Source organism: Muscardinus avellanarius (genome assembly GCF_963383645.1).
Source record: "Muscardinus avellanarius genome assembly, chromosome: 3".
Classification (NCBI taxonomy): Eukaryota; Metazoa; Chordata; class Mammalia; order Rodentia; family Gliridae; genus Muscardinus; species Muscardinus avellanarius.
This window is the reverse complement of record NC_137788.1, coordinates 163,913,681-163,939,624: the sequence shown is the minus strand read 5'-3', so window position 1 is coordinate 163,939,624 and position 25,944 is coordinate 163,913,681.

The following is a 25,944-nucleotide window of genomic DNA, read 5'->3' as shown; positions in this document are numbered from 1 at the left end:
AGGGACACAGAGAGCAGAGGCACTGCTGGGCAAAGCATGCGAGGGAAGGAGGTGTTATCTTTGCAGCTTATTCCCTTTAGGCCTTCCTGATAAACATGTCTCAGTAAAGCCTATGCCTCCTATGCCGATTCTGAGCATTTTGTGAAGTGCTGAGTCCTGGGTTTAGAGACATTCTACCTCTGAGCTATATCCATATTTTATTCTTTATGTGGAAAAAGAAACTTTTTAAGATGCTGAGAGCCTCACTCAGATGCGGAGGCTGGCTCTGAAGCTGCAGTCTTCTTTCTCAGCCTCCCAGTACTGGAACTACAGGTATACCCCACCAGGACTGGCTTCTGAGCATTTTATTTAATATCTGGCTTTGCTATGTAATCTTGCTATGTGTGGTTGATACACTAAATGCACTATGAAATATTTCAAACAGAACTTTCTATTAAAAAAACAAAATAATCATTAGGAGAGTCTATTAAGATTTATCTCAAAAATAGTGCATAACACGTCAGTTCCCTAAATAACAGTGATATTCTCGTCCAATACAGAAAAGGTGATGTTAGGAAAGATTAAGAGTTGAAAAGCTTCTGTACAATCATTATAAATGTAATTAAATGTAGGAAAATATATTGCAGTACAATATTTATTTATTTATTTATTTATTTATTACTTATTTATTTAGTGGCACTTGGATTGAATACAGAAGCATTCTACTTCTAAGTTTAACACCTAGCCTGATTTTATTTCTTATTTGGAATCAGGGGCTCACTAAGTTGCAGAGGAAGTTGCTAAGTTGCTAAGGCTGGCTTTGTTTCTTTGTTTGTTTTTTGGTGGTACTGGGGTTCCTGGAAACCCTTCTAACTTCAGGCTACACTCTCAGACCTAATATTTTATATATATATATATATATATATATATATATATATATATATATATATATATATATATTTGGAAACAGGGTCTCTTAAGCCTGTGTGGCTGGCTTAGAACCTGCGAGATCCGCCTGTCTCTGACTCCCAAGCTTGGGGATTACAAACCTGCACTACCATGTCTGGGCTGAAGCTATTTTAGGAATGTTATAGATTGACTCTTCTCATTTACATTTTTTTTTGGTACTGGGGATGGAGCTCAGAGGCATTCTACCTCTGAGCTATATCTTCAGCCGTATTTTTTATTTTTTAATTTTAACGAGGGTCTCACTGAGTTCAAAGGTCCTCTCTAAGTAGGTGAGGCTGTCCACGAACCACGATCCTCGTGGCTCAGACTCCCGAATGCTGGGATTACAAACCCACAGCTGGCTTATACCATTTTAATTAAGATTTTTTTCAAATAAATTATTAATTATGTCGACCTAAATCTTAGAAAGCCAAGAGGAAAGAAATTTAAGTCAGTAGAAGTCAGAAAATAATAAAAATGAACATTTAATGAAATAAAGGATAAAAATAATACAAATGATAAAGCCAAGTTATTTTTAGGAGATAAACAAGACTGATAAAACCTTAGTTTACTTCACCAAAAGAAAGAAAGAAATGACTCAGAGTAATAAACCAAAAGAAAAAAAAAAGTCATATCACCACTGACAGGGCAGAAATCTACAAGGGAATCATAGACTATTTTGAAAACCTATATTCCAGTAATCCAAAAACCTAGAAAAATGTGATATATTTCTAGACATATACAACGAACCTCAATTGAACCAAGAGGATATAGAAAACACAGAAATACCTATAACAAGCAAAAGTATTGAAGCAGTAATAAAAAAAAAAACATTCAAACACATAAAAGCTGGAGACCAGATAGATTTTCTAGTTGAATTCTATAAGACCTTTAAAGAACTAAGCCTAATTCTTCTCAAGCTATTTTAAAAAGTATAAAGTGACAGGATACCCTAAAAGTCATTCTATCAAGCCAAACCATGATATAAAGATGGAATAAAGTTACCATAAGGAAAAAGTTTTATTGATTAAAAACCTGATAAACAGATGCAAAAATTCTTACAAAAATGCTAATAATTTGAATTTAAACTCATAAGAAGATTGTGTATCAAGCCCAAGTTGATTTCATCCCAACAATGCAAGGTTAATATTCATTTAAACAAGTCACCAGCAACATCTGCACACCTATGTTCATAGCAGCACAATTCCTAGGTCCCCATCAACATGAATGGTTTGCAAAATTAAGGGAAATATACACGATGGAATCCTATTCAGCTATAAAGAAGGAAAAAATCATGTCATTTGTAAGAAGATGGAAAGTCGTGGAGAGCATTATGCTAAGTGAGATCAGCCAAGCACAGAAAGAGAAGGGACATATGTTTCCTCTAATCTGCCCAAACTAGGGAGCACTGGGGATACCAGAGGGACTCCAGGAAATGGAAGGGAAATCTCAGCAAAGTTTGAATGGAAAGTTAAGAGAGGAAGGAGGCTGAACTTGATTAATGAGGGGCTACTTCCAAATAGGTGTAAAAGTACGAATATAGCAAGGTTAGCCTGGGTATTAATTGTCGGGAGGGGGGAAGGGAAATGAGGGGGGGAGGGCACCAAATACAGATTACATGTATAACATTTATTTTCAATAAAATATGTATTAAAAAACAAGTCACAAATATAACATATTTAGAAAAAGGACAAAAATTAAATTATTACCTCAGTAGATATAGAAAACATATTTTATAAAATCTAACACGCACTCATGTTAAAAAAATGAAAAAATTAGGAAGAGAAGAAAAATAACATGATAAAAGCAACATATTATAGAATCGGTACTGAATAAGATAAAGCTGAAAGCATTTCCACTAACTTGGGAATATGCATGCATGCTGGAAATTCTTGCTAGATTAAAAGGAAAGAGAGGGAAATTTATAGGAGATAAATAAGAAAATAAGTTAAATAATCTGTCTGCAGATGACATGATCATATAAGTAGAACATAAAAAAACACCTCAATCAGAAATATTTTAAGTGATAAAAAATCAATCTGAAAAGTAGTCAAGTACATATCTTAAAAGAAGAAATAAAAATGTTCAATAAATACATTAAAAATATTCAACATTAGCAATCAGAGACATGCAAATCAAAATCACACTGAGATTCCATCTAACTCTAGTTAGAATGGCATTCCTCCACAGTACAAACAACTTGTATTGATGTAGTCTGTTAGTGATACTTTCAATTGAACTTTTATTTTTATTTTATTTATTTTATTGCTTCTTTTATTTTATCAGGATACCAGTTCTTTTTAGATTTTAATTTCTTTATTGACAAGTTCTTTCATGTCCTTTATACTCTTTCACTGTTCTTCATACTTTGATCATATTATTAATAATAATTCTGAATGCTGTATTTTCTGAATCTGTATAACGGTGACTTGTTATATGTCTATGAGAATTTATTGTTGTCTTGTTTTCCATTTCTCTCATGTTTGTGGGATTTTTCAGAGTAGTTCCTTTGTTGTATTGTTTTTCTCTTTCTCTTTATGTGAGAATTCTATGTTTGATAATATGTCTTTGTGTGTGTGTGTGTGTGTGTGTGTGTGTGTGTGTGTGTGTGTGTGTGTGAAGGTACTGGGGTTCCTGGAAATCCTTCTACCTCCGAGCTACAATTCCAGACCTATTTTATTTTTTTTATTTGGAAACAGAGTCTCTTAAGCCAGCGAGGCTGGCTTCAAACCTGCATGATCCTCCTGTCTCCGCCACCCAAGCGCAGGGATTACAAGCGTGCGCCACCACGACCGGCCTGATAATATGTCTTTATAATGGATACTAGGTTTGAATATATATTAAGTTCAAATTATCTGTCACATACAATTAGGATTTTAAGTATTTTGCCAATACCTCTTTAGCATAATATAATATCTTTAAGTGACAATGATAGTTTATGAGCAAAAGAAATTTTAACGTGTATTATAGAAATAATTACTAATGAGTATCAAAGTTATGTCATTTGCAGAAAAACGGATGGACCTGGAGTACCTTATGTTAGTGAGATTATCCAGTCATAGACAGTGCAGAGTCATATGTTTGCTCCTAGGTACAGGAGTTAGGGATTGATGGGGATACACAGCGAACTTTAAAAACTGGAGAAGAAACCCCAGTGGAGCAAAGGAGGTGGTCCAGGGGAATAGGAATGAACAAAGGTAACATTTCATCTGACATTGTGTATGTACAGGAGAATATCAGTGACAATCTTATATCCTATATGGGGAAGGGGGAGTCAGCTGGGGGCCAGGAGAAGATCATCAAGGGCTATGTGCATGCACGTCAGTGTCACTCTGAACCACATTATGATGTGAGACTATATGCACTAAAGGAATTCTGTAAAATAATGTTATCTCTTCCATCCTACTTTGCAAGAAGAAATGGTAGTGGGATTCAATGTGAAATAGTCTGAGTAGATTAAGAATTAAGACTATATATTAATATAATATAATGAAAGAAGAAGACAAAAGTAATGAAGCATGGGTAAGGAAAGACAATAAAATGTAGGGAGTAAATAGATGGGGAGTGGGGATTGAGGTAAGTGAGAGAGAGAGAGCAAAAAATTTGGGATTCCCAAAATGAATGATAAATTTTTTAAAAAGTTATAAATAACCCTAACAACACAAACTGTGGGAGGACAATAAAATTTCATTAATATTAAAGGATTCTTATTTTTATAAAGGTAATCAATATTCTTTTTGGAGAGATTTATGTACTCTATATTCGAGAAAACATTAGTGATTCGAATGGCAATTTTTGGACACAAAGTAAGGTATCTTCAGCCTCTTCTTCCCTTGGTCTCCTCTGCTTAGCAGAGAAATGGGCTGGAATTGCTGCCTACTTAGGTATAAATTGTATTCAAACTTTGTAACCACAGTGACCACAGAATTGAGTCACCCATGTATTTTCTTACAGTCTGCCAGAAGGAGGTATGTGGAATTTGTTAGACTACTATAAAAGGGCAGAGGAGAGTTGTCTATCATTCAGAATCCAGTCTCTACTAAACTTTCTTTCCCACCCAAATACCAGAATATCAGTTACAATTGGGTGCTCAGTTTGTTGTCAGAAAATGTGAAATAAAGAAAATTAAATAAAAAAATGAAGAACAAGACATTTCTTTTGATTTTGTTCGTGGTTTATGGATGTCAGGAAGTGCAAGCAGAATCTCTTCTGGACTTGTACAAAGAGAATGTTTTGTTTATTTCTGGCTGAAAATCCCTCAATGGCTTCTTCATGGACTCCAATGTAACTGAATTAAATTTATGATGCTATGGTGATTCATACATGCCCATGTTTATAGCCGTACAATTCACAATATCCAATTGATGGAACCAACTTAGATAGCCATCAATAGATGACAGGATTGAAAAATTATGGGACAGCTACACAATGAAATGCTATTCAGCAATAATAAAGAACAAAATTACATCATTCGTAGAAAAATGGCAGGACCTGGAGAACATTGTATTAAGTAAGATTAGCCAGTCACAGAGAGTGAAGGGTCATCTATTTTCTCAAGTATTCATAAGGTAGAGAGTAATTAAGATACCAGAGTGACTCCAGATAATGAAGGAGAAACCTTAGGGGAGCCAGGGAGGTCATCTAGGGGAAGGGAAAAGGGAGGGGGAGAGTCATTGAAGGGGTTACTGTCATCAGCCTTTGTGTACATAAGTGAATATATCCATTTCAATCTCAGTATTGTATATGAGGAAGAGAAGAAAATGGGAGGGTTCCTGTGGTGTCCAAGTACTATGTGAATGTATGTCATTGTTAACCTCATTTACATTATGATGTAAGACTATAATGCACCAATAAGGTCTATTAAAAAAGAAAATATATACCAATGTTAATTTACTTGTATATAATAAAGAACAAAATTATTTTGTTTGTAGGAAAATGAATGGAATTAGAGAATACTCTGCTTAGTGGATCAATCAGATTCAGTCTTAAGAAAATAATCTTTCCTTCATATGTTGAAGCTAGGAAGAAAATAGAAAAATCAGAGAATTCAGAAAAACTAGAAGTGATACAGTTCGAATCATGGAACAGTAAAAATAATGCTGTGAAAATATAGGTATTTCTGTCAATCTCAGTAACATAGAGAAGGTGGATGGAGGGAGGAGTGGGGTGGGATGCAGAAGAGATACACCAAGTGTGGGGTCCGTGTGCGTTTGTATCACTTTGAACATCATATGTCCAACGCAAGTAAAAATGACAAATGGGCATTTTAAAAAAATTAAATGCTTACCAATTTATAGTGGTGAATAAAATAACCAGATGTAAAAATAAATTGCTTGCATTTCATCTTCTCTTTGGTTTTGTAACTGTGTTTGTTTTATTGGTGCTTTGTCGTCATACATCTTAATGGGGTTCAAGATGATAGAGACATACATGCACGCATTACACGTTTTGAAATTTCATCTTCTAATACTGCAAAATCGCCAGGTGTGTATGTGAGAGGTGCTAGGGATTGAACTCAGAGGTATTCTACCTTGAGCTACATCCCCGGTCTCACTAAGTGACCACACAGGGGCTCAAACCTGTGAACTTCCTGTCTCAGGTTACCAAGGAGGAAATTATGGGCATGAGGCACTGCGACTGTCAACATCTACATTTTTAACCATTTGTTTAAGAAAATTTTCATATGAATGCCACATAGTCTCTGTTCCTCTCCTTTATAACCAGAGAAATTTCAGAAGAAATTTATGGAAAAATATAAACAAAGATTTTATAACATCTTTCCTAATAAAAGTGGTATTTTCATTAAATTTTAGAACAAAGTGATGCATAAAAACAAGAAAACAATTGAAGAGATACATGGTAAAATGGTTACTAATGTATTCTATTTATTTATTTATTTTTTGCCATACTGTGGCTAGAATCTAGGGGTATTCCACCTCGGAGCTACATCCCCTGCCCTATTTTTTATTCTTTATTTTGAAACAAGGTCTCACTGAGTTGCAAAGGGCCTCATTAAGTAGCTGATTCTGTCCACAAACCTCCATCCTCTTGTTTCAGCCCCCCAGATGCTGGGACTACAAGTGTGCACCACCATGCCTGGCAGTACTAATGCATTTTAAAACAAAATTAAGCCAGGCGTGGTGGCGCATGCTTGTAATCCCCGCACTTGGGAGGTGGAGACAGGGGGATTGAGCAGGTTCAAAGCCAGCTGCACTGGTTTAAGAGACCCTGTTTCCAAATAAAAATAAGTATAAAAATAGGTCTGGGAGTGTAGCCCGGAGGTAGAAGGGTTTCCAGGAACCCCAGTACCACCAAAAATAAATAAATAAATAAATAAATAAATAAATAAATAAATAAAACAAAAATAAAATGCACTAATACAGAATTTATAGACATTTTCATATAAAACCAAAATCATAAATAATAATCATAATATTGGGCTGAAATCACTAATGGATTCTTAGTTTAGAAGGATGATTATAGAGATTAGTAGAATAGTAGGGGGTTGAGGAAACCTGATGGAGAAAGGATCGAGAAAAGAAACAATTCAAATAAGCATAAGTCCATGTCTAAAATTATCACTATCTCATGGAACCAGTACTGGGCATTCTATCTCTGAACCACAGCCCCAGCTCATTTTTATTATTTTTTGAAAACAGGCTCTCACTAAATTGCAGAGGGCCTTGCTTAGTAGCTGAGCCTGGCTGTGAACCTGCGACCCTCTTTTGAGAGCCTCCCACATACTGGGGTTACCAGTGTGTGCCACCACACCCTGCTTGCAGTACAAATTTTAAGTCCATCTCTATTTGAAAAAGTTAAAAATGTGTAACCTCTCATCAGTGGGATAAACTGTTTCCTCTGTGAATTTCCTTTTCTAAGTAAAATTATGGTGGGTCTCTATTATGATGTTGTAATATCGTCTTTATTGGGAAAACTATATCTAATAATTGTGTACACTTTACTTAGTGTCACGAGTGGACAACAGAAATTCTTGTTTTATATGTAGAGAGGTAAGTTTATGAAATGTGTTTAGAAAATCAATTGACAAAGTGTACTCATCCATAAAAAGAACACAATTATGTAATTTGCAGGAAAATGGATGATACTCATGAGATTAGCAGAAAGTGAATGGACATATGTTTTTATTCATACATGGATGGTTGACAGAAATCAGGACACAAAAGGACTTCAGATGAATGAGAGGAGACACTAGTAGAAAAGTGGAAAGAATTTGTGTAGGGAGGTTTGGAGGAGAAAGGGGAGATCTGATGATGCAAACAGTTCAAATAATCCTTTGTTCATACATGCATTTACCTGTATAAATGTAAATATTGTCTATAGGTTGTAGAATGGGTGAACAGAGACCCAGAAGGATACAATGAATACTGTGCACAGATATGTTTCTAGTACTTTGAAACTCACTATGCTACATAATTACAATGCACCAATTTTTAGAAAAATGTGAGTAATACAGTTGTAGCTTTCTAAACCGGATGTGTGAGCTCTTGTTGGTAATGCCAGTACTTGAAAGGATAAGACAGGAGAAATGCAGTTTCAAAGACAACTTCAGCAAGTACTGAGACTGTCATTAAACTAAGAAAACTTTGTGTCACAATGAAAATTGAAAAAATAGGGCTGGGAAGGTAGCTGTGTCCTTATCTCAGACATATGTGCTATACCATCTTAGCTGCATTGAAAATCAAATTCTGTAATCCAGAACAATTATATTAATACCATTTTAATTTCTATGGAGATTATAGTTGCAGGTGCCTTCCATATAATTATTATATATAATTTAAATGCTACCGGGCTATTACATTTCTACTTATATATTGTTAATTTTTATAATTTTATAATGACTCTATCTATTTTGAATGGTTTTTATTATCAACACACCAGATGCAGAACTCAGTGGATGTTGACACATCTTCGTGTTCTTTCTCCCAGCTCCTCCATATTGTATATCCAGATATCTCATTCATTCAACTGACTCCTGGTGACTGCCTCACTATGGCACCACAAATACCATAGCTGACTGTCCCCACCGATGCTTCTATGTCATGTGGTTGGCATTACTCTGCCACTGTATGACTTTAAAGACCTCCAACTCACTGGGTCTATACCTTTGCTTCTGCTCCTTTTTATCTTGGTTTTTGTTTTTCAACTTAACAAAATATTGCTCTTCTAGGTTCTGCTCTATTAATGTGTTTTTCATAATAAACATTTTCTAATTCTTTCTAGTTCAATTATTTCAATAATTTTAGAATGATTCATTAAAATATTTCATATTCAATATATTAGTAACCATAACATGACTTCTGGGAAGATGGCGACGGAGAAAAGCGGGGCTTACGAGCCCCTCTAACAACCAATTTTTATTACTACAAAATCAGCGCCTTTCATAGTCAGAAAACACCATCAGCAGAGAAACAAAAAATGTAATTACAAGGGACAAAGAAAAAGAGAGCTGGAAAAACGAGACACAGAAAAAAAAAATAGATCGCAGTGCTGGAGCCACGGTGCGGAGCGGCGGGCACCATCTTTCCTTGCAGCACCAGGCCCCAGAGAGGAGGGAGACTCTGAACGGAGCTCAGAGTCACAGAGGAGATACGCCGGCCTCACGCCTGAGGATGCGGCAGCAGCGTCTTACTGCTGGCGGCAGCGGCAAATTTACTGGACGGCACCAGACCAACGCACTCAATAGCCCACCAGGCTCCAGAGAGGAGCGGTGGACAGCGAGCCGAGGTGAGCCACTGCGGAATAGCTGGGTGGGATTCGGCAGATTTTATGGCGCAGGGAGCATCTAAAGCTCCCAGTGGCTGGGCTCAGCACACCCTGCAGGGACTCAGAGCGGAGCTCAAAAACAGAGAAGAAATATGCCAGCCTCACAGATGAGGGCATGGTAGCGGCGCCACATTGCCACCGGTGGCAGCAGCAGCGAATTCATCGAGTCCACTACAGCTCCATCAGTGCATTCAACAACAGTGAGTCAAATTGCAGGCCCTAGAGAAGAAATCCCAGTACAGCACTCCCAGGGACTTGACCCAATGGGGGAGAGGCGGTGGCAGAGATATCATACCATAGGAGAATGCCCAACCTGGCACCACCTTTGGTCTAAAGCAGCCTCGATTGACTCCCTGGGTCAGAGACTCTGTGATACAACACAGTAAAGGAGTAGTGGTGAATGAGATACCACAGACTCAAGACCCAGAGCAATTAAGTGAAGTTGTAGTGACCCAAGGGAAAACCCAGAGAAGGCACAAACTTCCAAAATCATGGGAAAGAGGAATAACAATGGAACAATGAATGCCCAAAACCCTACAACATCAAAACCCGATAAAACAGAAATTCAGAGATTTCTAGAAGAGCAAATCAGGAAAATAACTGTAGAAATAATAGAGGTGTTTCGAAAAAAATTCAGAGAGAGCCAAAAAGAGATAAAGGATGCAATTAATGAAGCAAAGGCCTCAATTCAAAGTACAAACAACCAATTAGACCACATGGAGAATAGAAACTTGCTCTTAGAAGATGATGACTCCAAAAATGAATGCATAGTTTCTAAACTAGAAAAAAAAATCCGACAGCAGGAATCTGACACTGAAGAAATATGGGCCCATTTTAAGAGAGCTAACCTAAGAATAATTGGAATAGAGGAGGGAAAAGAAGGTGAAACCAAAGGGATCAACAATCTCTTCAAGGAAGTAATAGCAGAAAATTTTCCAAACATAGAGCAAGAGGTTGATACACAGGTCCAGGAAACTTATAGAACCCCCTTTAGACAGGATCGGAGAAGAGGATCCCCACGCCACATAATTGTCAAAATGACCAATATGGAAGCCAAGCAGAGAATCTTAAAGGCAACAAAAACAAAGGGCCAAGTGACATTCAGAGGCAAGCCAGTTAGAATCACTCCAGACTTCCCAAACCAAGTCATGAGAGCCAGAAGGGCTTGGAGTAACATATTCCAAACTCTGAAAGAAAACAACTTCCAGCCAAAAATTTCCTACTCAGCAAAACTTTCTGTAAGATTAGATGGGGAAATAAGAAGCTTCCATGACAAACAGAAACTGAAGGAATTTATGTCTTCAAAACCAGCGCTAGAGAAAATACTCAAAGAGATTAACTACAAAGAAGAAATAGGTAACACACACTAGAACCAGAGAAACAAGACTTTCCATCCAACAGACAACTAAGATTGGTTATCTGTGGAGATTCATTATTTATGTTAGTCTTTTACCTATTTCTAAATTGTATTGTTTGCTTTTATTGTTGCTAATTTTTAGGATTTCTAGTTGGAATATTAATATACCTTCAGATATAGCATTTGGAAATATTTTATCCCATTCTATTAGTAACTTTTAACTCTGTTTACCTTGTCTTTGGATATACAATATTTTTAATTTTTAGGGAGTTTGTTTACCCTTCTGTTGCCTGTGCCATTGAAATCATATCCAAGAAATCACTTCCAATTTCAATGTTGTGAGGTTTTATGACCCAGATTTTCTTCTAAAAGTTTATAGTCTTAAGATTTATATTGAGGTCTTTTATCTATTTTGACTTAATATTTGTATATGGTGTTAGGTGAGGGTCCAATTTTATTATTTTTCATGTAATTATTATTTTCAACAATATTTAGTTAAAATATTATTATTTCTTCCACCAAATGTTCATGGAAACCTTGTCAAAAATAACTTGACAATATATGGAAGAATTTATCTCTAGGCTTTTATTTAACTCCAATGATTTATATATCTGTCTTTATAAAAGAACTACACTGTTTCAATTATTGTAGCTTTATATGGTTTGAAATCAGAAAATATACATCTTCTAGCTTTGTTCTTTTTGAGATCGTTTTGGGTATATAGAGTCCATATTCCACATTAGGATAGATTTTTTCTGAAAAATAAATAAATAAATGTATGATAGTTTCACCAAAAAAAAAAAAAGGAAGAAAAAAATATTCTCCGGTAAGAAAGAAAGCAAAAGGAAATATTGAAATGTTATCTTTATGTTATCAAAAGCTTGGTATCAGACAAATGAAACTGTTACATGAGATTATCATTTTTAATTTTGGTATAATACTAGATGTCAACCACTAAGCCAAGCATGGGAAGGAGGGATGGGGAGGGAACGGGGTGGGGATCGGGTAGGGGCTAATTGGGCGATGTGTGCATGTATGTCTACAAAAGTTTTCTTTTTTAATCCCATTGTGATGTATGAATACAGTACACCAATAAAAAAATAAATAAAACTAAAGAAGAAAAAAATAGAAAAAAGAAAGTAACCATAACATTATGTTTATTGTCTGATCACAGATGAAGTTTTTCTGAGCTATTATCCTCTCAATTCCTGGTAAGATTCTTCTGTATTGGAGAAGAGAAATGCAAAGTTGAGATAGGATGTATTATCTTATCACTTTGTAGTCAGGGCTCAATCAACAGAAAACTCCCCCCCCACACACATATTGATGAATCTCATTGAGAAGAACCTGAACCTTGATGAACTAGCAAATACAGAGAACCAGCAGGACACAACTATGTGTATAGTGTGTGTGTGTGTGTGTGTGTGTGTGTGTGTGTGTGTGTGTGTATGTGTGTTGCCAGGAATAGAACCCAAAAGTATTCCACCTCCAAGCTGCATCCCCAGCCCTATTTTATTTTTTTATTTGGAAACAGATTCTTGCTTAGTTGCTGAAAACCTCAGCAAATTGCTGATGCTGGTTTCAAACCTATGATTTTTCCCATCTCAATCTCTCCAGTAACAAGATAATCAGGATGAGTTACTATACCTGCCTTATAAAGGTATATCTTTTAAACAGTAATCCAAAACTAAATATGAAACTGGAAATAAACATGCAATCCATATCCAAGGTGCAGAAGCTATGGAGTTTTAAGAAATATAACAACAAATCCAGAAAGGGAGTCAACCCAGTTCCCTCAGAGTCAACTTCTAGATGGCAGGTGTTCCTAACACAGAGACACTTCCACTCACTGGAGCTTTCGAATACTTCAAAGAAGGCAGCAGCCATGTGGCCCACCCACAGACTTCTTAATCCTATGTCTTTTGAAATCCTGGTGAGTTGAGTGAAAATTTAAATGGGAGTGCTCAGAGTCAAGGAAGGAGTCTCAAGAGATGTTCACACAGGCAGTGGCCTGGGCAGGAATCTGCGTCAGCTTTACAGTCAGCAAACTTGCTTGCTACACACTTAAGTGAAATACTGAATGGAATTGAGAGTGCAGTGCTAAAATATCAGGTGGACCCCGGGAACTTGTGCGGGGGATGAACTTTCAGAGTGTTACACTCATGCACAGAAAAGGCTGCAGGACTTTGTGGAAAGCTTCCACATCAACTCACTTTGTCAATCCATCTCACTAGTGAATTATTGAAGAAAACTCTAATATCCATAAAGACAGACTGCTCCAGACAAGCTTTCCATGATTCTGAGCAGACTATGCTCTAATAAACTCTCCCCTCCCTCACCATGCCTAACACAGGACAATGTAAGTGAGAAATCGTAGTGGTCTGGGGCAACCTTTTCTTGGGGACAATATTCCTGAGACAGAACAAGGCCAGAGGCGAGGTGAGTGTCTGGCAGGCTTCTCTCCCAACCTGCCTTATCGTTCCATCCTATCAGTGAACTTCTGAGGAAACATCCTACTTCTGGAAGTGTATCCTCCCCGTGCTCTCTCCCTTTCTGCTTCCATGTGAGCAGATGGAGTAGGTGAAGAAGAGTAAGTTCTGTTCTGTATGGAAGCTTTGGAGAAACAGTAATGACTCACCAAATGAGGCCACTATTTATGGAGAGAAAAAAATGCCATAGGATGTGATTCTTCTCACCATCAGTCCTTCTAATTTCAATGGAAATAACTATGTCATATATTTTGCTAAGTAATTGTAATTTTTGTTTTGTTCTTTTCTATTTGCATTTTTCTCCTCCTTTTTTTTACATTTTACTTTATTTTTGGTGCATTGTATACATTTAGGAAGAAATGTAACAAATTATTTATTATAACATGTATTCTAAGCATGCAAAATGTATTGTGGGAAATCAAAGAAACCCTCATTGTTTTTCCAAAAGAATTAAAGTCAGGATACTACCATGATTGCTGCTTTCCATACCTGGAAAAAGATGGCTCCAGACCCTGTCTCTGGATCATAACCTCATTGTCTGGCCACCTTTCAATTCCCGGTAATGTCCCATTCTGAATGATGCTTTCTCCTGGCGTGTGAACCTTTCCCTATTTTCACAGCCTTTCTCATATGGTACCTTCACTTCTCTAAATAAATCTCCTCTATTTACCCTTTGTGATTATTATTATTTTATTGGTGAATTGTAGTCATACATCTTAATGGCAGATAAGATGGTAGAAGTATCCATGCACATGTTACTCATTTAACCCTTCCCCAATTTCCACCCCATTCTTTCTCCCTTCTCTCCTTCTCGTGTTTGGTTTATCAAATGACTTTATGTTTATGAATGTATGTCATGTACATAATAGAATCATGTCTTCCCCTTCACACCCCCTTATTTGCTCACCTATAGTTTCTCTTTGTCTAAAGTTCTATGATCCTTTTACTTCTGAGCTTCGGCATATTAGAAACAGCATCTCTCAGTCAAAAAAAAGTAAGAAATCTGTGGTTTCTCATTTATGCTTTCTATTTCAAAGTTTTCTGTACAGATAAGTAAGGGCTGAGATAGTGCAAAATAATTTTAAGATCTAACAACCAACAGAATAGTATGGTATCGTGACTCAGAAAAAAGGGATCTGAAATCTTTAACATTATATGGAGCCATGATTTGGATACATCTCTAGCATATATGGCAGTGTGGCCTTTGGATGCTGAGACTTTGAGATGCATATGCTTGTGTATAGCGACTGTAGAAACAGAGGTAAGTGATTTTCAGCTTGGACATAAACACCTGCTACTATACATGAGTGGGAAAGATGCATCTTTTTGCATCTCTCTCTAAAGGGCCTGGCCTGACTCTGGGAGTCTAGGCTTATGTTGGTTCACTATGGCATGACTACTCTATACCCCTAGACCAGCTGCAATGCACACACATGTAGACTCAGGAAAATCCAACATCTCAGGTTTAGGGTTCTCTGTGCTGAGAAAACTGGATATATTCTGTGGCATATGCATATTTCATATGAACATGCATTCTAAAAGATTCAATGACATTTTGGCATTACAGGCCGACCCCACAGAGTGAAGCCTGGCACTAGGTTAGCCTTTCAGGCAAGCTACCACAATGGAGGGATAACCTCCCTTCCCACCTTACACCTTATGGCTCGGCTTCACATGGACAGGACCAGTTTTAATTGATTCATGCCATTTGCTCTTTGAATGTTGAATATAAAGCTTTACATCCAGATATAAAGAAAATAAATTTCCTCATTTATGAAGTGTCTTTGAAAGGAAAAATTGATTTAGAATCTAATGATTTTGTCTGATGTCTTAATCTCAGGGGTAAACTATGACTAACTGCCAAAATTAAATTGGATTAATACAAAATATAATAAATACTTTAACATGTTCATAGCTTCTAAGACAGCATAGGTGAGATATATTTCTTTTGGGGTCTAAGGGAAACACAGTGTGCTGGAAAGTTGGTTTCCAGTCAATGTCCAATTTTACATACAAGGTTATGTAATATTTTTATGGATAAACTAAGAGAAAATCATAAAGTATGTTTTGTGATGAAAAGGGTAAGTCTAAGTTAAGTGTAGCTTATTGCTTGGGGTGGGGCTGGGGAGGGTCATCCTGACAGCAGGCAGACATGGCCCCTCTCAAAAGCCATCACATTTTCTTAGTCAGAAGAAAACCAGTTGGTAGTACCTCTAGCTTTTCCTCTGGGTTGTAGTCTAGGCAATCGTGAACAGTTTGAACATAAAACTTAAAAGATAAAAAGGCTAATGTTATTTTGTAATACAAATTAATCCCAATATCAATTAAATAATCAGAAACATGGCTCTTAAATGGAAACCTTAACTTATTCTGGTTGGATCTCTCTCTCTCTCTCTCTCTCTCTCTCTCTCTCTCTCTCTCTCTCTCTCTCTCTCTTCACCCCTCTATTCCTTCTTCCAGAGCTGAAGTCTAACAAATATCTTATTTCCCTATTAGATGGCCTCTCCTCTAGTTCTAAGTATATCCTCTCTAGGAGATAGAAGGTCCAATGGAACAATCTATTAGAGTAGAAACTATTTTTTCTATGCAGGATTCTAGGTTGAATAGAATCTGAAATAATTCTCAGATGACTCTGAGTAGTATATTGAAGAGTTTTAAAGTTTGAGCACTGAAGTGCCTCCACCTTATCCCCACTGAGATTAGATTATGATACCCTGAGAAAATATAGACAAGCAATCGTCTGTTCTGGTTTAAGAGATATAGCTCAGTCAAGGAAGACTGTAATTATAACAAATTGGCTACCATAGATTAAGGCAATGGTGAAAATTCCACAGCCTTCATAGAAGTCTCAAAAAGCTTTTATTAAACACATCTACCTGAGATCTATCTTTCCTAAATTACATTAGTTCAACTTGATCAACCCCTCATCCAACTTTTGCAGAAACTAAAACAGCCTCTAGGTTGACCCCAGGTAGATCCTTCCCCAAGGAAACTTCCAGGCAACGTGGGCAAACAAAGGATGAACAAAACGGCATTGTATACCTTTTTGTAATGTTTGTGAGAAAAACACCAATTTTACTTATATCTCAATGCCCTCTCTCTTGGGATAGAATATAACTCACTCCTGGGAGCTTATTTTTTTCTTCCCAGCCACAGTAAAAGACTGTTCATAGGTAAGTGACTCTTACAGTATTGTAGGCATGCCATATTTGTGCACTAAAATAACACCTAGGGTATCAAGCCTTCATTTCTGCTTCAGGACATACAGCATAAGCCACTTATCCAAGGGAAGATTAACAATTAGATTTCCCAGTTATCCTACTTCTGAAGTGATCAGTTTCTTTTAATTTTGTTAATACCTTCACGGGCTGGATAAAAGTCTTTCCCACCTGGACAGAGTGTATACAGGAGATGGTGAAAGCCATAATCATGGGATTATTCACTGATTTGTGTTGCATTCATCCCACTAAAGTAATAATCAACCTATATTTATGTCAAATCAACCGATGAGGTGTCAAAAGTCTGGGAAGTAGATACTTCATTCTTCTTGGAGACCTCATATGCCTGGGAAGGCTAACAGAGCCAACCAGGTTAAAATGCACCTTAGACAAGCTCAGTCAAAAGACGTTACCACTCTGGCTAGAGATTCTCCCACCATTCTCTTCAGACTCTAACTGCCCCCAATGCTTTTCTATCAGCTTAACTTTTTCAAAATATATGACAAGCCGTTCTTACTTACTTAGAGCTTGGTACAAGAATAACTGATATAACCAAATGTTTAACTTCCCTATGCTAATTCCAACAGGTAATACATGCCTTAATGCAAAACATAGAAAATAAAGTCATCCAGTTTTTCTGTGAGCCTGGACACTAGTGGAAGGGAAGATATCAGGATGCCAGATATTAATCTCTCATAGATATACTGCTTTACTCCTCTCTACTAAAACAGAAATAAAGATACCTGAAATGTCTAGCTGGATCCATCATACTCAATTTAATCCATATATAATGGAAGAAAATCCTAAACCTCAGAATCAGATCAATCTTCATAGAGTTGTGCATCCATAGGAAACTTAAGGTTCCTTTCTAGAAGAAAAACAGTTTAGTGAATTTCACAGAAGTTCCTAATTCAAAGCACCTTTCTCAAAACTATATCACATTTTTTCTTTTTAAACTAGTCAATCAGCCTCTCACAGGCCTCCTTGTCTTTTATTTGCCTCCAGTCTCCTGCACTTGCTTATAGAAATTGTTTTTTACTCTGCTTCAGGCCATGAACTAAACCTCAGGAAAAATTATCAACAACTCTCCACAGCCACCACCTTAACAAAGATGAGGGACCTTTGGACCAGCCTGTCCTCCCAAATCATGTCTAGTCACAAAAAAACATTTATTAGACAAGATAGGGTGTGGGGTAGAAGCATACAACATTTTGGAGGAATCAGTCTTGAAAAAGGAACACAAAACACCCTTAGGTATTAAAACTTCCCATTTGTAATCATCTAATAGTTATAACTGAGTCAATTTTATCCTGTGGTCCTTTTGCAAAAATACTAATCAGGTGGTTATTGTTACCTTTATGCTAGTATGTGTTACAAGAATAAATATTTTTTCAGTATAAAAAACCCTATAAGACACAGAGCAGGATTGGGTGGCCCTGATATGACAAAATCCCTATTCAGCTCAAAGCAGCTATGAAAAATGTACCTGTAACCAGATTCCCTGAAATAATCTAGGGCCACAAGCTCCTGAGGGGGAAAATGTTAGGTGTGTAGCTTGATAATAGCAGATGTGGTCAGCTGGGATAGACTAAATCAATTGAACTGGACCTGAAAAACTCACTTTGACACCCTCCCCCTTGGGAATTGGGGAGAGAAACAACACAGGGTCACTAAGGTGCAGTGTGCAAAGGGCAGTCAGTCACCCTAAGTGTAATGAGTATAAAGAGGGGCTCAGAGGGGCCATAACATCCAACATGTGGAACATCCACACCGCTCTCGAACCTGGACACACATCACTGCAGACCCCATCTCTGGAGCACAGCTGCACTGCACCAGGCCACCTTTCCATCTCCAGGAAAAGCCCATTCCAGATACTTTGCCCTCTCTGTTCATGGCCTTTTTCAGATGGTGCCTTCCCTTCTCTAAATGAACCTCCTGTATCCTCCCCCTAAAAAGAGAGTACAGTAGTGATACATGGAAATTCATGTTTATGGCAGAAAAATTATAATAGCCAAATTATGGAACCAACACAGGTGTCCATGAATAGATGAATGGGTAAAATATGTGGTAGAGAAACACAATGGACTTCTATTCAGCCATTAAAAAGAACAAAATTATGTCTTCTTCAGGCAAATGGAAGAAACTGGACAATATTATGCTAAGTGCAATCAGTCACAGAAATCAAGAGTTTTATGTTTTATCTCATATGTATGTTAGAAAATTGTAAGCCAAAGGGACTTATATAAATAATTGACAAGAGAAACCAGGAGAAGAGTAAAAATGTATTCGCGGAGAGAACTGGGGAAAGGAAAATAGTATGGTGGATGAAGAAAACATAAAATAATGCTACATCTCTAAAGGCATTGCTTTCAATCTCACTAATTAGTAAGGAGAGATGCTGGAGAACAAAGAAACAGCAAATGCTGAGTGTATGGATGTTAGTTTCACTTTAATCTCACTATGATTTATAATTAAAACAGACCAATCAAATATAAAAAATCTGCCCAATATAATTCAACAAAATATCACAATTACGGTTTGGGAAGCTAAATATAAGAAAATGTCTTTGTGGCCTTAGGTGAAATAATAAGATTTATAGACAAAATAATAAAATAAAAATGACAAATAGAAGAAATAGATAAGCTGAGCCTCACAGAATAGAAAAGAAGCTGGAGAGGCTGCAGCCCAGAGCTGGCACACTGAAGGGGAAGGGAGGTGATGGTGTACACGGAAGGCAGGTGGTCTCTCAAGGGGATAAAGATCAGTGAGTGCTGTGAGCGGCTGAGATTAGAATGCAGCAGGTGGCTCCCACCTAAAGCAACAGAGACCCTCCAATGCTTTGCCCCTGTCAAAGTTCGGGCAGAACAGCTGGGGATGATACATGAACAATACTGCCTAAGCAGGTATTGAAGGGCCACTGAAGCAGGTGGCCTGCAGGACTTTGAGAGATCTTAATTAGAAGGACAACAGGGTGCATAATGGGCATAAAACTTGGGGAGAAGAGGGAACTTGTGGAGTGCAGGGGTTGCCCGTGACATCAGCAGAGCACAGGTTTAAGGCATCCCCAGTAACCAAGGCAACAGAAGAGGTGGACTCTGTCTGAGGAATACAATCTAGACAGACAACCTGACAACCTCCAGATGCTCTACAACCTCTATCTGACTTTGTCTGAGCTGTGAGGACAAAGGCCAGTGGCTAGTCATTGGCTACGTGCACTAATGGCCTTTAAAACACCATGAGGTAAATATTTACCTCCATAATGAAATACATTATAAAGGGAATGTGATTATTTATAAGAATGAGAGAGAGAGATTGACTACAAACACAATACAAATTATAGATATAATTCAAGCCTTCAGATATGAGAGGAGAGAGAATCTAAAAGACAAAGTGATTATATTAATAGCAAGTGCAAAATACTGAATAAGAATCAAAAAGAATCTCTGAAATAAATGAAGTGAAAATGTCACAGAAAGCATCAATGACAGGCCGGGCGTGGTTGCACATGCTTCTAATTACAATAATTGGGAAGCTGAGACAGGGGGATTGTGCAGGTTTGAAGCTATCCTCAGCTACTTCGTGAGGCTTTGTTTCCAAATAAAATATAAAAAAATAGTTCTGGGACTACATCCCAGTTGTAGAAGGCTCCTAGGTTCCATCATCAGTAACACACACACACACACACACACACACACACACACACACACACACACACAAAGAAAGCATCAATGACATACTAGACCACATAAAAAGAGCTTTACTTTTAGAAGATAGGTTATGTAAAAAAGAAGATAGTTCAAAAATGAATGTGTATTCAACAATATATACATATATATATATGTATATATGTATTTAAAAGCCCTCTTTCAGTGCAAAGAATACTTGTGGGTTCTTCACACAGGTGTCCTAGAGCAGAGGACTGCTTGGCAAAGCATGGCGAGGAATGGCTGTGTTATCTTTTCAGTTTATTCCCATTCAGCCTGCCCAATAAACATGTCTCAGTAAAGCCTATGCCTCCTATACTGATTCTGAGCATTTTTTAAGTGCTGAGTCCTGGGTCTAGGGACATTCTACCTCTGAGCTATACCCATATTTTATTCTTTATATGGAAACAGAACGTTTTAAGATGCTGAGAGACTCACTCAGATGCAGAGGCTGGCTCTGAAACTGCAGTCTTCTGTCTCAGCCTCCCACGTACTGTAATTACAGGTCTACACCAGCAGAACTGGCTTCTGAGCATTTCATTTCATCTCCCAGTAACCTATTCCACCACCCAGGTACATGTGCTGCGATGTGATAGCAATCTTGCAACAATCCTAAGGGCAAGTGGTATTTATTACAGATGTAGGGGGGGAATATATATATTATATATACATTATATATATTATATATATTTTATATAACATTTATATATATTTATATACATTTATATATTATATATATAAAATATATACTTTATATATACATATATATATATGTATGGATAAATATCCCATAGGATCCTTACCTGGCTTTCCTATGTAATCTTGCTATGTGTGGTTGATATACTAAATAGATTATGAAATATTGGAATCAGAGTGATCTATTTAAAAGAAAAAATTATCATTAGAAGGAGATCCTATTAAGATTTATCTAAAACAGAGAAAGCATAGCATTTACTTTCCCTAAATAACAGTGATATTCTCACCTAGTATAGAAAGAAGTAATTTTAGGAAAGATGAAAATAATTGAAAAGATTTAAAAAATCATTATAAATGTAATTAAATGTAGGAAAATAAATTGCAATGCAATGTATAAATTTGGTTTATTTATTTATTTATTGGCACTGGTATTGAATCCAGAGGCATTCTACTTCTGAGTTTAACCCCTAGCTTGATTTTATTTCTTATTTGGAATCAGGGTCTAAGTTGCAGAGGACCTCACTAAATTGCTGAGGCTAACTTTGAAACAGTGATCTGTCTCAGACTCCAAGTACTAGAGTTAAAAGGACTGTGCCACCATGCCTGGTTTAAATTAGGTTTTATTTGATGCTTATGTCTTACCACTAAAGCTAAATTTATTCTTTTTTTTTTTTTTTGGTGGTACTGGGGTTCCTGGAAGCCCTTCTACCTCCGGGATACACTCCCACGGGGCTACACTCCCAGACCTATTATTTAACTTTTCTATGTGGAAACAGGGTCTCTTAAGCCAGCACTGCTGGCTCCGAACCAGCGCGATCCTCCTGTCTCCGCCTCCCAAGCACGGGGATTACAAGTGTGCGCCACCACGCCCGGCTAAAGCTAAATTTATTCTAAAGTGTTAACGACATTTACAGAAAATAATTCAAAAACAAATGTAATAAAGTTGTCTCAAGTGGTAACTTATAGACAGTTTTAAAGCAAAATAAGAATGGTTATTCAACAAAGGAGTACTTTATATAAAAATAAATGAATTCCTTAACCTTTCTCAAAGAGGCAGCTGTTCTTTACTTACCCATATAGACCTGTGCTCAGCTGAGCCTGCTGTGGCCCTGGCCTGGGCACCTGTGGTCTAGAGGAGGCTAGCAGGCCCTCAGGGGCCTTTTTGTGTAGAAAGTACTGAGAATGTCTGTGTATGCACCTAATCTCTAGTTGTTGACCACAGAATACAAGGGAGGCTCCAGGAAACAGGGAAAGAAAAGTCAGGGTGGTAAAACAAAATGAAATTCACTGAAAAAGTTAAAAAAAAACATACAATGAAAATTGTATAGAGAGATTACCAGTGATTCGCCAGGTTGTTAGAGACATAAACATCTAACAAATGCTCTAAAGTTTGACACCCTCCCATTTGTTCAAGCTGGAGTGGGGTTATTGGTGTAGATGCAAGGCATGCAGGCTTTTGCTCTTTATCTTTTACATTACAGAACATCATATCAATTAGGAGAGTGGGGTCTGCGGGGAAGTGTCTGGTGTTAAGAGAACTCTCTTCATAATAAGACATTAGATCCAAATACAAACGATATGGAAAACTTCAACACACCTCTATCCGGATGATCCAGACAAAAGATCAGCAAAAACTAAATTTGTTCAGACCTAAAATCATTCCAAATCATAATACATACTATTTTATACAACAACATTTGATTCAACATTCTTCTCATCTGTTAATAAAACCTTCTCAAAAATAGATCATATTGTAGCCCACAAAGCAAGTATGAGCAAATTTGGAAATTATATTGCATGAGAATTTGGGAAGGGTTTAATGAGTGGCATATGCATGTATTCTCTACCATCCCATACCTTGTCAAGTTGTATGATTACAATGCACAAATACATTAAAAAAGAGCTGATATATATATATATATATATATATATATATATATATATATATATATATATATATAAACATTGCATCTTTTGGATGATGATGGTGGACTGGAATTAGATATAAAAAGAAGATATATAGAAGAATTTCATAAATACATGGGGATTGAACAATATACATTTTTGTGTGTAGCACAAGGGATTGAACCCAGAGATGTTCTACCTCCTTCCTCTACTAACAGCACTTTTTAAAAAATTTTGAAACAGGGTCTCATTGTTTTGCAGAAAGCCATGGTTAGTTGCCCAGGCTAGCTGCAAAACTGTGATTCCCCTGTGTCAACCTCAAATATTGGGATTATAGGCATGCACCACCACACCCAGCTAAGCAATATACTTTTTATGAGGACTGAATCAAAAAAGAAATAAGGACATTTTTAAAAAGTCTAGAATTAAATGAAAATGGAGACACAACTTATCACAATCTCTGGGAAACTGTGAAGGCAGTTTTAGGAATGTTATAAATTGACTGTTCTGATTAGAATTTTTTTTTATACTGGTGATGGAAACCAGGGGCATTCTACCACTGAGCTATAGCTTCAGCACTATTTTTTATTTTTTAATTTGAAACAGGGTCTCCCTGACTTGCACAGAGCATAAGTAGATGAGGCTGTCCACAAACCATGATCCTTCTCTCTTAGATTCCCAAGTGCTGGATTACAAATGTGTGCCACCATGCCCAGTTTATATGATTCTCATTAAAAAGCATTTGAAATAAACTACTTAATTATGTAGATAAAAATCTGAAGAGACTAAGAGCAAAGAAAGTAGAAGTCAGAAAATAATAAAATAACAATATTTAATGAAATAAAGACTAAAATAATACAAATGATAAAAAAGTTGTTTTTTCAGGAGATACACAAGACTGATAAAACCTTAGTTTGTTTCACCAAAAAAAAAGAAAGAAATGACTCAAAGTAATAAAGCAATAGAAAAACCAAGAAATATCACCACAGACAGGGCAGAAATCTACAGGGAATCAGAGACTATTTTGAAAACCTATATTCCAATAATCCAAAAACCTGGAAAAATTTGATACATTTCTGAACATATACAACCTAAATTGACCCAACAGGATATAGAAAAACCTAAAATACTCATAAAAATAGGAAGGATTGAAGCAGTAATTTAAAAAACATTACAACAAATAAAAGCTGAAGACCAGATTGATTTCCCAGCTGAATTATTTTAAGACCTTTTAAGAACAAAGATGAATCCTTCTTACGCTATTTTAAGAAATTAGAATGTGATAGGATACCCTAAAACTCATCTATCAAGCCAAACCATGATATAAATACTAAATAAAGATACCGTAAGGAAAATGTATTATTAAGAACCTTGATAAACATAGATAAAAATTCTAACTAAATGCTAATAATTTGTATTTAAACTCATAAGAAGTTTGTGTATCAAGCCCAAGTTGTTTTCATTCCAAGAATTCAAGGTTAATATTAATGCATAAAAGTCAGAAATATCACATACATAGAAAAAGGACAAAAATTACATTATCACATCAGTAAATATAGAAAATATATTTTATAAAATCCAACACTCACTCAGGTTAAAAAACACTGAAATGTTAGTAATAGAAGGAACATAACATGATAAAGGCAACATATTATAAAACCAACACTGAATAAGGTAAAGCTGAAAGCATTTCCACTAAATTGGCAATGGGTGCTAGAAATTCTTACTAGAGAAAAAGGTCAGAGAAGGAAATTGATAGAAAATAAATAAGAAAATAAATTAAATTATCTGTGAATGAAATGATCATATAAGTAGATGATAAAAACACCTCAATCAAAAATATTTTACAATGATAAAAAATCAATCAAAATGACAGATATACTTCTCAAAAGAAGAAATATAAATGACCAAAAAATGCATTAAAATATTCAACATTAGCAATCAGGGATATGCAAATCAAAATCACACTGAGATTCCACCTAATTCTAGGTAGAATGGCAATACTCGACAGTACAAACAAATGTTATCCATGTGATGTAAACTGTTGGTTTTACTTTCTACTGAACTATTATTTCTTATTTTATTGTTTCTTTTATTTATTAGGATACCAGTTCTTTTTAGATTTTAACTTATTTATTAACATGTTCTTTCATGTCCTTTATACTCTCCGGTATTGTTCTTAAGGTTTTTTCATATTAATAATAATGATGCTGAATTCTAGCATTTTTCTGAAACTCTCCACCAGTGACTTGTTATGAGGCTGTGAGAATTTATTGTTGTCTTGTTGTCCATTTCTCTCATGTTTGTGGGACTTTTCAGATTTGTTCCTTTGTTGTATTATTTTTCTCTTTCTCTTTATGTGAGATTTCTATGCCTGATAATATATCATTATAGTGGATACTAGGTTAGAATATATATTAACTTCAAAGCATCTGTCCAATATAATTAGGATTTTAAGTATTTTGCCAATACCTCTTTGACAGAATCCAGTATCTTAAAGTGACATTGATAGCTTAAGAGCAAAAGAAATTTTAACATGCATTATGGAAATAATTAGTAATGAATATCAAAATGATGTCATTTGCAGAAAAATGCATGGACCTGGAATACATTATGTTAAGTGAGATTAGCCAATCATAGAAAGTGCAGAGTCAAGCTGGGCGTGGTGGCTCACACTTGTAACCCCCACTCTTGGGTGGCGGAGACAGGAGGATCGCTCTGGTTTGAAGCCAGCCTGGCTGGCTTAAGATACCCTGTTTCCAAAAAAATATATAAAATAGGTCTGGGAGTATTGCCCGGAGGTAGGAGGGTTTCCAGGAACCCCAGTACCATAAAAAATAATTAACAGAAAACTAACAGCACAA